This window comes from Mustela nigripes, chromosome 1 (assembly GCF_022355385.1).
Source record: "Mustela nigripes isolate SB6536 chromosome 1, MUSNIG.SB6536, whole genome shotgun sequence".
NCBI lineage: Eukaryota > Metazoa > Chordata > Mammalia > Carnivora > Mustelidae > Mustela > Mustela nigripes.
Genome location: NC_081557.1, coordinates 159657855 through 159674281, shown reverse-complemented (window position 1 = coordinate 159674281; position 16427 = coordinate 159657855).

The window sequence follows — 16427 nt, the reverse complement described above, 5'->3', positions numbered from 1 at the left end:
AAATTTAAATAATTTTATGTAGTCACTACATCATTTATTTTCTTTAACTTGCCTAATTTTCCTGTGTTATATTCCAACAGATGTTTTAAAATAAAATATGAAAATAGGATATCCAGTCTTTTCTTCCACTTTGTGAATTGAATTTTTAAAAACATCTTGATCTTTTATCCATTCAGAATTTGTTATATGAAATATAAATTAATTATAAATCAATATTTTCTCAAACAGCTAGCCAATTATCCCAATCCCAGTGTCACTTATTCAAGTTTCTAACTCTTTCCCAACTGATTATCTGTTAAGGAAACACAACCTTGATTGTAAATTGAATTCCCAAATGAATTTAGGTCATTTTATAAACTCTTTCTTCTGTCCCATGGAACAGTCCATCTATGCTTGCAACAACATCAGATTGACCAATAAATATATGAAACTATTCTGAACCTTACTAATGGTAAAAAGAAATTAAGGTGACAATGAGCTTTCCTAAGCTTATCAGACATAGACTTACTTTTTTTTTTTAAGATTTTATTTATTTATTTGACAGACAGAGATTATAAGTAGGCAGAGAAGCAGGAAGAGAGAGAGGAGGAAGCAGGCTCCCTGCTAAGCAGAGAGCCCAATGTGGGGCTCGATCCCAGGACCCTGGGATCATGACCTGAGCTGAAAGCAGAGGCTTTAACCCACTGAGCCACCCAGGCACCCCTAGATTTACACTTTTAATAATACTAATATTGGTCAGAGTGACAAACTGGCCACACCAAAAACTTTGGTGAAATAATAATTGTACAACTAGGAGGCACCCATAGTTTAAATGTGCACATTATTTAACCTCTCACAGTGATTCTCAATGTGTGGTTCGAGGTCCCCAATTTTCTTTCAGGGGATTTGTGAGGCCAAGATGCTTTTCATCATTATACTAAGACATCATTTTCCTGTATAAATATTTCACTGTGTAAATATTTGCATTGGTTATTTAAAAGCAAATATGGGCAAAACTGTTGTCAGAATAAAGGCAGTGGCAACAAACTACATTAGCAGTTTTTATTTCTCTCCATCATGCATACATAATAGTTTCACCCATAATATCCTGATAAAGCACTAAAAATTGATAACTTTATTAAAACTTTACTTGAGCTTATGATTATTACAATATTTTATATAATGAGCTATGAAGTACACATTAAGCACTCTGTTGCCTACTGAAGTACAATGGCTGTCTTGAGGGAAAAGCTCTTGTATTAGTTGAACTGGCATCTTATCCTATGGAACATTATCTTCACTAGAGAAAAATGAATGACAGACAAGCTATGGTTATTCAGACCTGAATATTTGAGAGATACATTTTCTAAAATGAGCAAAGTGATTCTGTCACTTCAGAGAAAGCAACTGACCTGGCACTACTCATTGCCAATGATAAAATCTGAGCTTTCAAGCAAAAATTAGAATTTTGAAAAATTATATGCACCACTGAATTTGACAGCTTCCCAAAACTTAAAGAGTTTTTTATGGTGATACTAACAAACATGATTTCTTTTTCATATTATATAGCAAAATGTGTCAACACTTGAAAATTTTTAATAACTTAGGGAAACAATATTTTCAAAATGATCCATGCATGGTTAAAAATTCCATTCAAAGTGCAAAACAGAAAATAGATTTTAAAGTAACAGTATGAAAAATTAACTTTGTTTCAGATTACACATTGCAACTAATCTTCAAGAAACTTGCATTTGTCAAGTTTTCATGTAGCATCAAAAAAGAATATCCAGAATTTTCTGTAAAAGCTATTAAAATAGTCCTCTCTTTTCTAACTTCCCATGCATGCAAAGCAAAATTTTCTTTATCCACTTCACCAAGGTTACATCAAATGCTGAAGCAGATGTCAGAGTTCAGCTGCTTTCTATTAAGTCACACATTAAAGAGATATAAAAATACTTAAATGATGCCACTCTTCTCACTATTTTTTGTTTCAGAAAATATTTATTTTTTATAAAAAATATGTTAACATGCATCTGTTAGATATTAATTCAAATAAACTAATAAATATTCTGAAAATTTTGGGGTATTTTTTAAAAATTTCTCAGTTCTAATTCTTAGAGCAGCAACTATTGATTGACATGACCTATATTTTAAAAAACTTATTTCTTCCCTCACTAACTTCTAAAAATGTAAAGGGATCCTTATACCAGAAATGTTTGAAAACTGCTGACTTTGAAGATCTACTAATAAAAAATCACTTTAAGTACACAAAATTATGAATGAACTAGTAACCTCAAGATATTTCACATTCTTTCCTTTTCTCAGTGGAAGCTTTTAACTGAGGCTATTCTAATCCAATTCCATAGTTCCGTACTGAGAGAAGATATCTTCTCTTTTAGTTGGTAAACTACAATCAGAAGATACCTTAAGAGGGGATGTGAATATATTACACATGCAGGAACATTGTGCCAAAGGGTAGACTAGTGGCAGAAGTCAGCATTTGTCTTCCAATATCTATTATCATCTTCTTCTCAGTAACAGACCCCATGAATTTAAGCTGGGCAAATGAGCTGCCAAAGGTATATTTTTCTTAAGCTACATGTGACCAATGGAATGTAATCAAGATGGTTAACACAACTACTGTGAAGACTAGAATGTGGATGTGATATCTAGAACTGGAAGAGATATTTTGCAAAACAAGGGGAAGTCACGCATTACAGATGGTAGAACACAGAAGGAGCTTGGTCCCTATGAATAATAGAGCCATCGTATTAGTCATAGTCTGCCAATAACTTTGTGAGAGTGAAAAAATTTCTGTCTTGAAAAAGCTACCACAATTTGAGATTTTCTGTTACTCATAAATGAACCTAATTTTAACTGAGAATTGACTCAGTAGAACTGCTAGGCATATAGGACTCTATTTTATCTACATACTTACTCTTTTTCTAGTGTCAATGATTTTCCTTTAGCATTACCAATGGAGTTATTCAAGATAGTAGATCATTATTGAAGTTGGCATATCAAGTTTCCTTACCAAATATCCTTAGTAATCCTATTTCTATAGCACATGTCCACACAAAGCTACTGACATTTTTTTTTTTTTTTTATTCGCTGGAAGATTACAAGGCTAGCTCACACTCTAATTTGTACACACACATGCACACACACACACACACACACACAACCTTGTTTTACTTGTTTCAGTAAGCCAAAATACTTTTTGTTTATAAATTTATAATTACTCCATCAGTAACTAAATTAAGATTACTATCATAGGAAATGAGCTAGGTAAATCTTCCCATCATTGAACTATAAAGTGTTGGAATTAGAAGATGCCTTGGTGAGCATCCAATTCAATTCATTCTTCTTTATAGATAAAGGTGTTTAGCACCACAAGGAAAATTTACTTTAAATTGATTATTTATAAAGCAGGGATATATAAAAGCACGTATTATTAATTTTGCAGCACATTTGTTATACCCACTTCATCAGCTTGGGATACTATAAATGAATAGCATTTCCTTTCTTTCTTCATGTAATTACTGAAAACCCTATTGCTTTTATTAGCAGGAAGGCCCTCAGCCTTTCTTCCAAATTGCCGTAGAACTCCGTGATCGTACTTGCTTCAGAATGGTAGTGAGAAGATGGAGAACTTGATAAACTCCCCCAACCAGGTTACGTTCTCTCTTCTCTCTTTAACACACACTTTCTTCCTTTGCCACATAGCATTTATTTTATGTCATAAAGATGTTTCAGTAATATGAGTTTATCTAAAAACATTGTAAACTTAGTGGAAAACCACATTTTAAAATGCAAAATTCGTATTATACATAGTAAAACGTAAGACTTTTAATTTGTTGAAATAAATAAGAATTTATTTTTAGTGCAAACGTACTTTGATTTCTCTTTTAAGAATAAGATAAAAATAATTTAGATATTGTTTTAAAGCTGATTTCAGGAATCTTTAGAGCCTTCTGGGATCTATTTTATCTAACCTCCCTAAATGATGTCTTTCTAAGAGATTGCTTTACAAAAAAAAACTCACTTATGCACACAATCTTTTCAGTAGATGGCAATTATACTTTAATTTAATTCATTGTATCTCTGCCCACTGCATTGATCTTTTGTCTATTTCTGTGCAAGTTAACTTATTTTGATATTTTATGTCATGAATCACTATAGAAATTTAATTAAATTGATATATTAACTGTGCTGTAATTGCCACTGAAGTATTGCAAATGTCAGGGCCTCTCTTCTCATCCCTGATCAGGATTGCACATAAGATACTGCTACTCAGATTCTTTTCTTTATCAAGAGATGGTACACAGAAATAAATAACACAGGTATCAATTTTGGCCCAGGATCTGGAGCTAGAATTTTATTTTTTGGATAGATATGATAAATGGTTTTTACAGAATATTTGATTAATTAACTGTAATTATATTTATATTTATATAAACTTATATAAATATAAATTTTTCTAATAGTTCCTTGTTCAATACTCCTCTGTGTTCATGATCTGAACATGAATAAATTGGCTGTCATATTAATGCTATTTGCTTTTTTGGACTATGATTTACTCAGCTTCTTTTAAAAACATAAATAAGTTTCATCTCTGTTTTCACTGAGAATGAAATTCTCATTTCACTTAAAATGTATCCTGTTAATTTACTTTAAAAAATTCCATGCTACATGTTATCAATATAAAATTCTTATAAAAATAAAATACTCAATTTAGCAAATCCATCATCTGAACACACAGGAATGATAGTTACACACTTTGTGGTATTTATCAGTGCAGTAGCACAGACTACTAAGGAGCTAACTGGGTCAGAATATTTAAAATAATTAAACTTGCATTTAAGAAAAGAGAGCACTCCCTACAATATTGATACTTAGACTGAAAGAGTAACATGTGTCTTGCAGAGTAAATGAAAGATTAAATATTTTGAATGTTTAATTTTTTCTTTATTCAAAATTCATACTATTGCATCCAATCAAATAAAGAAGTGAAATCAGGTTGGATGGTAAGTCATAATTAGCTTGAATCAACTACTGATACAAAGTATTAGAATTATTTATCATTATATCCAAAATTAACATAATTCCCTTCTAAAAAAGATGGGATATGAGCAAGTGATTTTGGCATTAATAAGCATTAATTTCTATAAAGCTTTAATTAACTTGTTTCTGTAATCTCCTCTTGGTTGGTTCTCTGACATTCCTTGTTTTGGATGACTTTGATAGGTTTGGGGAGTACTAATCAGACATTTTGTATAGCATCCCTCAATAGATATTTAGTGCCTTTCTCATAATTAGACTGGACTTACATGTTTTGGGGAAAAGACCATGAGGTTGAAGAGCCATTTCCATCACAGCATATCAGGGGCATATACTCTCAACAAGATTGATTATTGTTGATGTTGACCTTGTTCACTTGAATTAGGTGGTATTTGTCATGTTTCTCCATTAATGAGTTACTACACTTCCTTATTTCCACCCTCCACTATTTTGAAAGAAGTTACTGTGCATAACCTGTATTGAAGAATTTGGGAGTTTTGCTCTACCTACTTGAAAGTAGACACCTACGGAAGATTACTTATACTTTTTCTGCTTGGAAGATGTGTCTATTCTTTATTGTTTGCTTATTTCTTTGCTTATTCAAACATTTATTCATATCAGTATGGAGGGAAGTCTAATTTAAATCAATAACATTTACTACCAATGATAATTACTGAATTGGAAGAATAGTTTAAAATCCTTATGTCAAAAAAGACAATATGAGTTTCCATACATGATTTTCTAGCATGTGGTTTGCTGAGTTGCCTCTGGTACTACTACATACTAATGATGGTTAAAATAAAATAGCCTTAGGCATTCTTTTCTGTGATTCTCTCTTTCATCTTTAAACAATATGTATCTTTATCAATAAAGGAAGAAAAAGAAATCTATTCTCAGTTCCTCTATGGAACTCTTTAGGGAAAGTAAGGTGGAGAAAGATGGTTTTACCTAAGAGTAATTTTTCATTTTCTAATCTACAAATCCATTTTTCTCCCTCCTCTTGTAACTATATATTTGCTTTATTTACTCTCATGTGTTCTGTGCTGAGGATAATAAATACACTTGTTTTGCTTGGTTCTTATATAATATTTCTTATAATTAACTTTAGTTTATTCATAGTTAAAGGAAAGCAGAAATTGGATATAGTCAAACCTACCACTTTTTTTTTTTTAATCCTGTGACTACCGTTATGTTACCTATACTGGTTTGAATACTACATCTCTTCCAAGAGGCCTTAGAAATTTTCAGTTCAAGACTTTGGAGGGTCATGAAAATCATAACTGATCAGTCATAAGATAGAAATCAAGAGAATTTTCTTGGTAAGACACAGCTGTTCTAATACTCCCTAATCATAATAGAGCCTTATCAACCCAGATTTCTATATCATTTGTGTGTATAAATGATTAACATATATAAAAAGTGGAAAGATATGCAACATTATTATTTGCTTGCTTCTTGTATATATTTGCCACCTTCCAGAAAAATGGAAACCATAAAAGTGATTGCATGTGTTTACTACCAGAGACCTCTTTTTTCTTTAGGTAACAATTCAAGTTATATTTTCTAGACATTAAAATAAAATTTATTCTAAAAATGAATTAAACAAGTTCTAAATCTTGACCAAAAAAATGCACCTTACTTAAGAATTTATGTTCACTATTATTTAACTATATTTACAAGACCATGCTATGACATATGGGTGTAAATTTTGACTTACATTTCCAAGAACCTCGTCCAAAATTGTTACAAAGATGAACAAATGCAGTAAATTTTGCATGCACTTCACTGTTCAAAAACTAATCATCAACTGCTGGGTGAACGAATCTACACCACATATAACCCAAATTGAAAGAGCAGAGAAAAATTTAAATGTAATAAAACTCCAGAAAAATCCCATTTGAGAGAAATGCTTGTGAATAAATTTTCACTGCATGCTATGGACATTTTGTTTTCTAAATATTTTACTTCCTAAAGTACTATTGTTAGATGAATATCCTGATAAGAAGTATTTTTCCTCAATTCTACTATATCCATGCAGTAAAATTATATTTGGTTGTCTTTGGAACTCTGTGTGATTCAAACATGTATCTCTTTCACTTGTAGTGCTGCGGCCTTGTGTACAATCCTCTTCTGAAAAATACCTTCTTGGAAATTGAGGAAAAGGAAATGCCAAAACAATTAATGATACAAAATAGATTTGGTATTTGAAGAATTAAGTTGAATTATACAGAATGTCAGATGGAGAAGGGAAAATAAATCCAATTAAATATCCATATAATCACTGAGAAGTTATTTGTAGTAGTTATAAAACCATAGTTTCTAATTTTTATTACCCAGCTCTGGTAACCTAATAATGACGTATTTCTATTTACAGTAGTATGCTTTAAAAGATGACATGTAATGAGTCAGGCAACAGTAACAGCTGTTTACATATCCTCAAGTCATTCTATGTTTAAATAGAGATTTCCAAATGTGCATAGTGTTTTGCAGTCATGCACATAGGTAAATTTACAAAAGAAGAAGCAGTCTTGAATCAAGATCTGATTAACAGAAATATAATATCTATCTCTCAATCTAAGGGCTGACAGTTGTTTAAAAAATCAATAAATGCTGATAGTTGTTTAAATCTTACGACTTTTATATATTGTATCCCTAATTGTAGCTGCAAAGAGAAAACAACTTACTCAGCAAACAAAGACTCTAATTCTGTGGGAAAGAATAGAGCCAGCAGATTGACATCTGTGCATTATGCAAATAGAAGAATAGAAAACAAGTAGGTCCTAATAAGCAACTCTTATTCAGATGGAAAAGGGGAGTGGGAGAAAGACTCTTCTCAGATAATTATTAAAGTTGGGAGGGCACTTCTTCCCAGGGTGCATCTCAGGGAGGACTGGTTTGTTTTGGCTTGCTTCCTCAAGTGGAAATTTAAGTGTGAATTAAAAAATGGCATGCTGAGTTTGAGAAACAGCTTCTTCTCTCTTTGCCAAAGAGCAGCATTGGGCAGAGGGCAACATGTCATTGATTTTGAAGCTCCAATGCGCTTTTTATACCCTTATGGTGAATAGTAAGTAGTTTAGTGCTGTTTACAATAGAAACTTTATGAATAATGTTAATAAATAGAGTGTTTGTACTGCTGCTCCTTTAATTTGACAGAATGTTGCCACCTGCTTCTTAATATGTTTGACTAGCACTAAAAAATTCCTTATTAAGAAATAAGGAGAACAAATTTATTCTCAAAGGAAACATTGATGTGCATGTAAAGCTTATTGTGCATATGACAATTTTTTCTAAATTAGCTCATATATGTAAGGTTCATCGCATTTCACAGAGATTTGGAAGGTTACATACTAATAGCATCTTTCTGACAAGTGCTACACTTTGCACTAAAATTTGACAAGAGAGAATGTGATAAGGTTTTTAGAAACTAGGACAGCTCAAAGTGGATAAATGGTCTAGATAATGAAGGTAGGCAAGCCACACTCCTAGCAACTCATGGCCTACACTACATAGGCAGTAAACTCAATTTATAGACCAGGTGACATTTAAATTGTCCACTGATGACCTGTGTAATTCAATAAGACCAATGCTTGGTGAGTTTCTGGAATCACTGAATAAAAAATCATGATGAAGCTTTTAGAATGATAGATTCAAAATCTAAATGACATTTGTGAAAGGGAAGAGACAGGAGTGTTTCTCTGTAAGGATATGTAAGAAAAGTCAGCACGTAATATAAAATAGGAGATGAAGGAGAAGGAGAAGAGAAGGGAAAGAGAAAACATAACTGCCGTTTGGAGCACCTCATGTGTGCCAAGCACTAAGGACTTCCTATGTGCTATTTCGAATCCTCACAGTGCTACCAGAAGGTCAATCTTACGACTTTTTATACCCTTATGGTGACATTTGATATTTCCCTTCTTACAGACTAGTGACAAATGATTTGGAAAGCACTTAACTCTTCCAAGACCACACAGACAGAAAAACAAAAACAAGCAAAAACACAACTTCAGTTGCATCAGACCTCAGGAATGTTTGAAAATCTAGTTGATTCGGCTCTAATAAGAATTCAGCTCTTGGGGTGCCTGGGTGGATCAGTGGGTTGAAGCCTCTGCCTTCAGCTCGGGTTGTGATCCCAGGGTCCTGGGATCGAGCCTCGCATTGGGCTCTCTGTTCTACGGACAGCCTGCTTCCTCCTTTCTCTCTGCCTGTCTCCCTGCATACTTGTGATTCGTGATCTCTGTCTGTCCAATAAATAAATGAAATCTTAAAAAAAAAAAAAAAAATTCAGCTCTTTTTCCTCGGTTAACACAATTTAGTGTGTAAATAAGAAATCCCTCCCTGTCAAAATACAGAATCTGTGTATCTACAATTTTTAGACCTGCCAGTTTTATTTTTGTAGGGATCTTGGTTCTAATCTTAACAATTCAGAAAGATACAGGAAACACATAAAGAGTTAACAAGATTATTAAAAAAAAAAATGAGAGAACCGAGGAGGGCTTTTTGACTTTAAATTTCAATCACAATAAATATGTCTCCTCCACAAGAATTAAGTTCATAATGCGCTTTCATACTGCTAGTAGGCTCTAAGTGCTTTGGTTGCAGAATATGTGATATTCCATATGACTTCTACAGCCTTTTGTCTAAGGGAAGCTGTAGGATCTTATAAGATATCAGTGATGGAAAAAGCTCTCCCATTCTAGGAACCTTGGCGTATCCCACGAAAGAGATGAGCTGCTCACTCTTTAACAGGCAGCCCACATGGACCGTGGTGGAGAAATTCTCTGGGCCCTGTTGGCAAGTAACTCTCAGCCTCTAATGGAAGCAAATTATATACTTTCTAAAGTGACAATATCACTCTGGTAATGTGCAGATAAACTGTTCCAGTGAAATCTAATAGCTCACACTCGCCAGAAACATTATTAAAATAATTGCTTCCTCTTACTTTTTTTTTGTTATTTTTTGGCAAAGTGTTACTTCATGTGGCCGTAGGTTTTGTAGAAGAAGGTAACAGAAACTATAGCAGGACACAGAAACTACAAAGGCAATATTCTCCTTCTACTAATTCTAATGTATGACCGCTGAAATAACACTGCAGCCTGGAAAGCTGCCTTCTACTAGAACATTTGTGGATAATTGAACTCTTGCTCATTGTTCAAAAGGTCATGAGGTTTGAGTGGGCTCTTTTTCTTTTGGTAAATTATTCAGCCTGAGTATTTATTGGCCTGTCAAAAGGAAAGTATTGTATGAACTGTCTCTGTTGCTCTCCAGCATTTCCTAATTTGATTGTGTTCTTTTCTGTGCATAAACTTGGCAGAAAATTTCCATCTCTCTTTCTCAAATTCCAGTACGGAGACCTCTCTTCTTTGTTATTTGCTGTATAAATCAGCCTCATGGACCAAATAGACATGAATGAAGTCAATGAGAAAAAATTGTAATACTAATTGAATGGAGAGTTTGGGCTGGATTTTTGTTTCAGGCCTCATCAGATCATTGTTATTATTAATATTTTGGAACATTCCTTTAAAGGAATCTACAACAAAAAGAGTGGGGCTAATTTTGAAGGAATTGCTAGTCTGCGAATATCCATAGTCATCTATAATACAATGGAAAAGTCTGAATTCCCCAGATCTAAGTCTAACAAAGTAGTATCTGCACCATATCCACATGTTTTAGTGTAATTGGAATACCCAAAGACCCCGATCCTGAACACGATTTGGCAGCAAACTGGGGAATTTCATTACTACATCATCATCTTCTTTCCAACCTTGCTGGCACTTCAAAACTACTTCTTGTATCAAATGCTGCCCAAGGATTACTAGTTAAGAGAGGTTACGAGAAAACAAAGGCTGGCTGAATTTGTGAAAATATATCCTCATGTCACTAGCTTTGCAATCTTTACACCTAGCTACTTCGATAAAATTAAAGACACTTTTTGTTGCTTTCAGATGAGATAGTCTCTTCAAAATTTTGTCCTTTTTCTCAGTGAACAGTTCTCTCTTCCTATGGTTCAGAAATTTTATTTATTGATCATCTTAGGTGTACCTGGAACTTAGTTAGATGTTACTTCATTTCCTGTTCTTCATTTAAGCTTTACAAAAGTCACATGGATCAGTAGTATTACAGAGGAAGTGGAGGTAAAGAGTTAAGTCACTTTCTCAAGGTACCATTTCTCATCAGCAGCTGGGCCATGACTTGAACCTAGACTTCAATGACACAAAAGTCCTCACTATAATTTATTTCCATGTCATATAAAGGCAGGGCTGCTTTAAGACCCAGTGATACTAAATAAGATGCATTAGGTTCTTTAAGTCAAGCAGAGAAAGACAACTATCATATGATCTCCCTGATATGAGGAAGTGGTGATGCAACATGGGGGCTTAAGTGGGTAGGAGAAGAATCAATAAAACCTGTTTTAAAACTAAAAACATATTAACTCATTTTCTAGAACTAAAGGATTTTTCAAGTGTCTTTTTAAAGTATAACATCAGTGTGCTCTGTTGAGGGTAACATCAGTATTCAACTAATGGTGTAGGACTTTGGGACCCGCTTAGTTCAGAGAAGCTACCTGGAACATATCCACAGAGATGCAAAATCTTTTCTTCGCAGACAACTCTATAGTCACAATTCCAAAACTAAAGGAAACATCTTTTGCCAGAATATAGCAAGACACAGTGCAGGCAAGTAAAGGAAAACGGTTTTCATTAGTACTACAGTGATTTGCATAGATTTGATGCCACTTGTGTACTGCATCATCTTTGCTGATTTGGAGTCCTGCTGCCTTGCTTAGTAAGTTAAACTAGGATGGCCGAAGGGTACATATCTTTGGTCATTTGTTGGAATTAAAAAAAAAAAAAAAAAAGGCAACACAACTGTGTGGTTAATTTGTTGCTATTATGTCAAATCAATTAACTTGAAAAGATACTGTTGTCAAGGAATGACCTGTTTGCCAATTTCAAGGTCATCATATACAGCAGAGCAACTTCCATGGTGTACCTCCATGGGTCATTTTATCTTTAGCACTGTAATTGGCTTTTCTTCTTTCCTTTTATAAACTGTATGAAATTTGGGACAACTCAGGCTGCTGACTCCTTTGCAGAATGTTTCCATAGATCAGAAATTCCCGCTTAGGCATAAAAATATATCTGCGCTTGGCTGGTTGCAGTTGCTTATAGGGTCAGCCTTACCCTTGGGGTACATTGGAAGCCACTGATACTGGTGTGATTGAGGAGCAAAAAGAAAGCTTCCTCTTGCAAAGAGGCCAAAAGAAAACAGTTTTAGGGTAAATTTGTGCTGTTTAAGAACGTTCTCTGAACCTCACTTCCCTCATCTTTAAAACGCAGGTAAAGATTTCTCATTTTAGAGTCATTTGTGGATAAAATGAAATAAACAAATACTTTACATATAGTAGGTGCTCAGTAAAGACTAATGACATCTCCAAATAATTATCATCTCCACTAACTTGTGGCAGGTTCTAGAAAGGACCATCTCTGACTGAAAGGCCTCTGGAAAATATTTCCAGAATATTCACATTAGAAGTACATTTCACATGTACTTCTCTAGGTAAATGCACTCCTAAGACCCTTTTTAGTTGACAGCAGAGGAGAACCTAAGGCTGAAGTTAGTGGTCTAGGGCTGGGGCTTTATTATGTGGAGGAAGTAGAAGGCACTGTCACCTTCATGTAGTGAGTGGCTTAACCACCTGTTAATAGGGATGTCAGGTGCCTTGTAAAGAGAATTTTCACCCATTTCACCAATGGTTTAACACCAGCTTTGTCCATTTACTTATTGTTATTCAAATTAGATCCAGGTTAAAATATCACTTCCATCGTATTCTATAAACTAGCAATTGTTTAAGCAGTTCATCTCAAAATCAGCCATAATTTCATTCTTGTTTACTCAACTTGAGGATGCTTCTCCATGTCTCCATTCACAGATTTAGGAAATGGCTTAAGTTTTTCTGCTTCAATTACTGCTGGTTTTCAGAAAATGATTTGATTAATAGAGAATGTGATTTCATTCAGGGATCTTGCTAACAAGTGATGGGAGATACTTAGAGGTGATGCTTTCTTGGCAGCCATCAAACAGAAGGCTAGTCCAAGTGCTGTGTCCAGATATAAACCCACATTTAATTATTGATTAAAAATGCCAAAAAAAAAAAAAAAAAGAAACGAAAGGGAACAGATTGGTAATCTCAGTTTATAAAATGTCAGGCATTGTTATAGCCTAAAATATGTGATATATGAGCATACATATGTGTATGTGTATATATTACATATTATATATGCATGTTATGTATATATGCATACATGTGTATATAATGTGTGCATATATGTGTGTATATTTATATAATAATAAAATATATTATGTATAATACAAAACAGTCTTTTTTATTGCAAACCCTTTATGGTCAGGACCTGCATTATCTTTTAGCTGTGGTGTTGGCACATAATACCAATTAGCAAATGTTTGTAGAATTAATTGATTATATCTGACTTTACAGGTACTTAGTAAAAGTGAACACATAGCCATAAAATGTTTATTATCTTCCAGTATTTTAAGCACTTTACATATAATAACCCATTTTAGTATCACAAAAATGCTGCAAAATAGGCACTATTTCTTATTGTCCCATGTAACAATTGAAGAAACCAAGGCACAGAAAGTTCAAGTAACTTTCTCAAGGTTGCACAGACAGTTAAAGACAGAAAAGGGATTTTAGCTCAGGCAATCTGGCTTTCGTGTCTGTGCTTTCAACTCTTCTGCTGTGATACACAATTTGATGCTATGGTGTTGCTGAATTGGTCTGACAGGGACCCCTGCAGCAGCCAAAGCTGGTCAGCTTATGAGAATCTAAAAGAATAAGAGTAAGCTTCTGGCTGTCTCTTACTTCCTCTTGTGAAAACATGTCAGTGTCAGGTATAAGCCCAATTTAAAATACAACCTATGGGTCAGACACACAATTTGTTTTAGGAGTCCTGGGATGACACTTCAAGAACTGGTTGTTAGCTTCCTGAAGTTAAAACAAGCTACAGTGAGGGTTTGTGAGGCTGCTGCTACCCACCACCCCCAGCATGTGTAAAAGGATTCTGAGGCTGCATGTGCTGGGCACAGGGCTAAGTGACTTATCTGTATTATATTCTGTAATCATCACCAGAAAAACAAAACAAAGCAAAACAAAGCAAAACAAAATCCATAAAACAAGAAGTCAGCGCTATTACTTTTGTTTCTCAGGTCGTGAAATTGAAACTCAAAAAGGTTAAATAACTTACCCAATGTCACAGAGTTAGTAAGCAACAGAGCCTGGATTCAAATCCGTTCTGTCAGGATATTTTTAAAGATCTATTTTTTCATGGGAGAAGGGCAGAGTGAGAGGGAGAGAGAATCCTGAAGTAGACTCCCTGCTGAGTGCAGAGCCAGACCCCCGGGCTCGATCCTAGGACCCTGAGAGCATGACCTGAGCCAAAATCAAGAGTTGACTGCCAAACTGACGGAACCACCCAGGTGCCCCAAGTTCTGACTTTAAAGCCCAAACTCTCAAACACTGTCATACACACATATTTGGAATTTATATGGCATGAAGTTGGATGTGGTACATTTTGATAAGTTTGGGGAAAAGTAGAATAGGAGAAGAAGAAAAGGAAGCAAAGTGAAGAGTTATTAATTTTTGATGACAGGTGAGACCTAGTAGGATTAGTTCTTGTTAAGATTCTAAGTGAAACTCAGGTGTCATTCTTGGAGCTGTCAAAGAGAACGTGGCCTGAGGCAAAGGAGACTATATGATAATTACATTTGGTAGTGGCTCATAGTCCCGCACCCTTGGAACCAAGTCTTCTAGAACCATTTCAGTGCTTTGGGACTCAGAAGGCTGTTAAAAAAATCAGTGGTCTCAGCCTCCAGACTCTCAGTTAAAGGGATAACATAGTAGCAGCTCAATGTTTTTTGTTTGTTTGTTTGTTTGTTTGTTTTGTTTTTTAAAGAATGCCTTCCTCCCAGAAAGAATCCTGTAATGTTAGAAAATAAGGTTTTAGATATGCACATAATTCGTTAGGGTTTCTTGACCCAAAAACAACTATCTAGAAAATTGTTCTAATCCTGTGTGCAAGTGGAAGTGTTGTCTATTCAGAAATAGAACGTCTTTTCCAGGCGAAGTTGTCAAACTTAATCTAGGAAGAGGCTTTGTCTAGGCACCTGTGGACCAAGCGAATACCCAAGGTTTACTCACACTGAAAACAACAAATGTGGGTATAATAGACTATTGAGGGAAATCTAGGGGATAATTAAGACATATTTGAGATCCTTTGCAATCGACACCATTATACAATATCACAGGGCACTTTTCATTATAGATAGGTCCTTTCTGTTTAGCTGCTAGAGTATTTTTAAGGTATATGTGTCAGACACTGATCTAGGTGCTGAAAATATGACTCAGTAATGCTGGGACTTAAATTCAGATAATATTTTAGAGTTTATAGTGCATTAATATACATTACCTCATTGAACGTTGAGCCAATTCTGAGAGTTTGAAAGAGTATGCATGTTTGATCCTATTTTATTTTATTATTATTTATTTATATATTTATTTTTGAAAGAGAGAGAGAGAGAGAGAAAGAGAGAGAGAGAAGGGGGGGTGAATGGCAGAGGGAAAGGGAGAGAGAGAATCTTAAGCAGGTTCCACGCTGGGCATGGAGCCTGATGTAGGGCTTGATCTCATGATCCTGAGATCAAGATCTGAACTGAAATCAAGAGTTGGATGCTTAACTGACTAAGCACCCAGGCTCCCCCCTTTTAAACCTTATTTTCTTTGTTATTTTATTTTATTCTTTTGAGAAAGAGTAAAACTATTTTAAAAGAAGAATAACTTTCAGTATTCTTCAGGTTATTACCTGTGTTCTAGGCTTTGTCATTCCTCTCTTCAGTTTCTAAATTCATAAAAGTTTGGTGATAATGTCTTTTCTACCTATTTTAAAGGATTATTATACCATTTAAAATCAGGCAAATGTTGTAAAACTAATTAATAAAAATAAAATTAATGCAAAAACCAGATCACTAATCATACCAAATATTTATTTATATATATATTTATTTATGTAATCTTCTAAAAAGTACTTTATTTTTTAAATTCAAGTATAATTGACATACAATATTATACTAGTTCCATTTGTAATATATAATAATTAAACAATTCTTTTTTTTTTTTTAATTTTTTATTTTTGATAAACATATATTTTTATCCCCAGGGGTACAGGTCTGTGAATCACCAGGTTTACACACTTCACAGCACTCACCAAATCACATACCCTCCCCAATGTCCATAATCCCACCCCCTTCTCCCAAACCCCCTGTGCCCGGCAACCCTCAGTTTGTTTTGTGAGATTAAGAGTCACTTATGG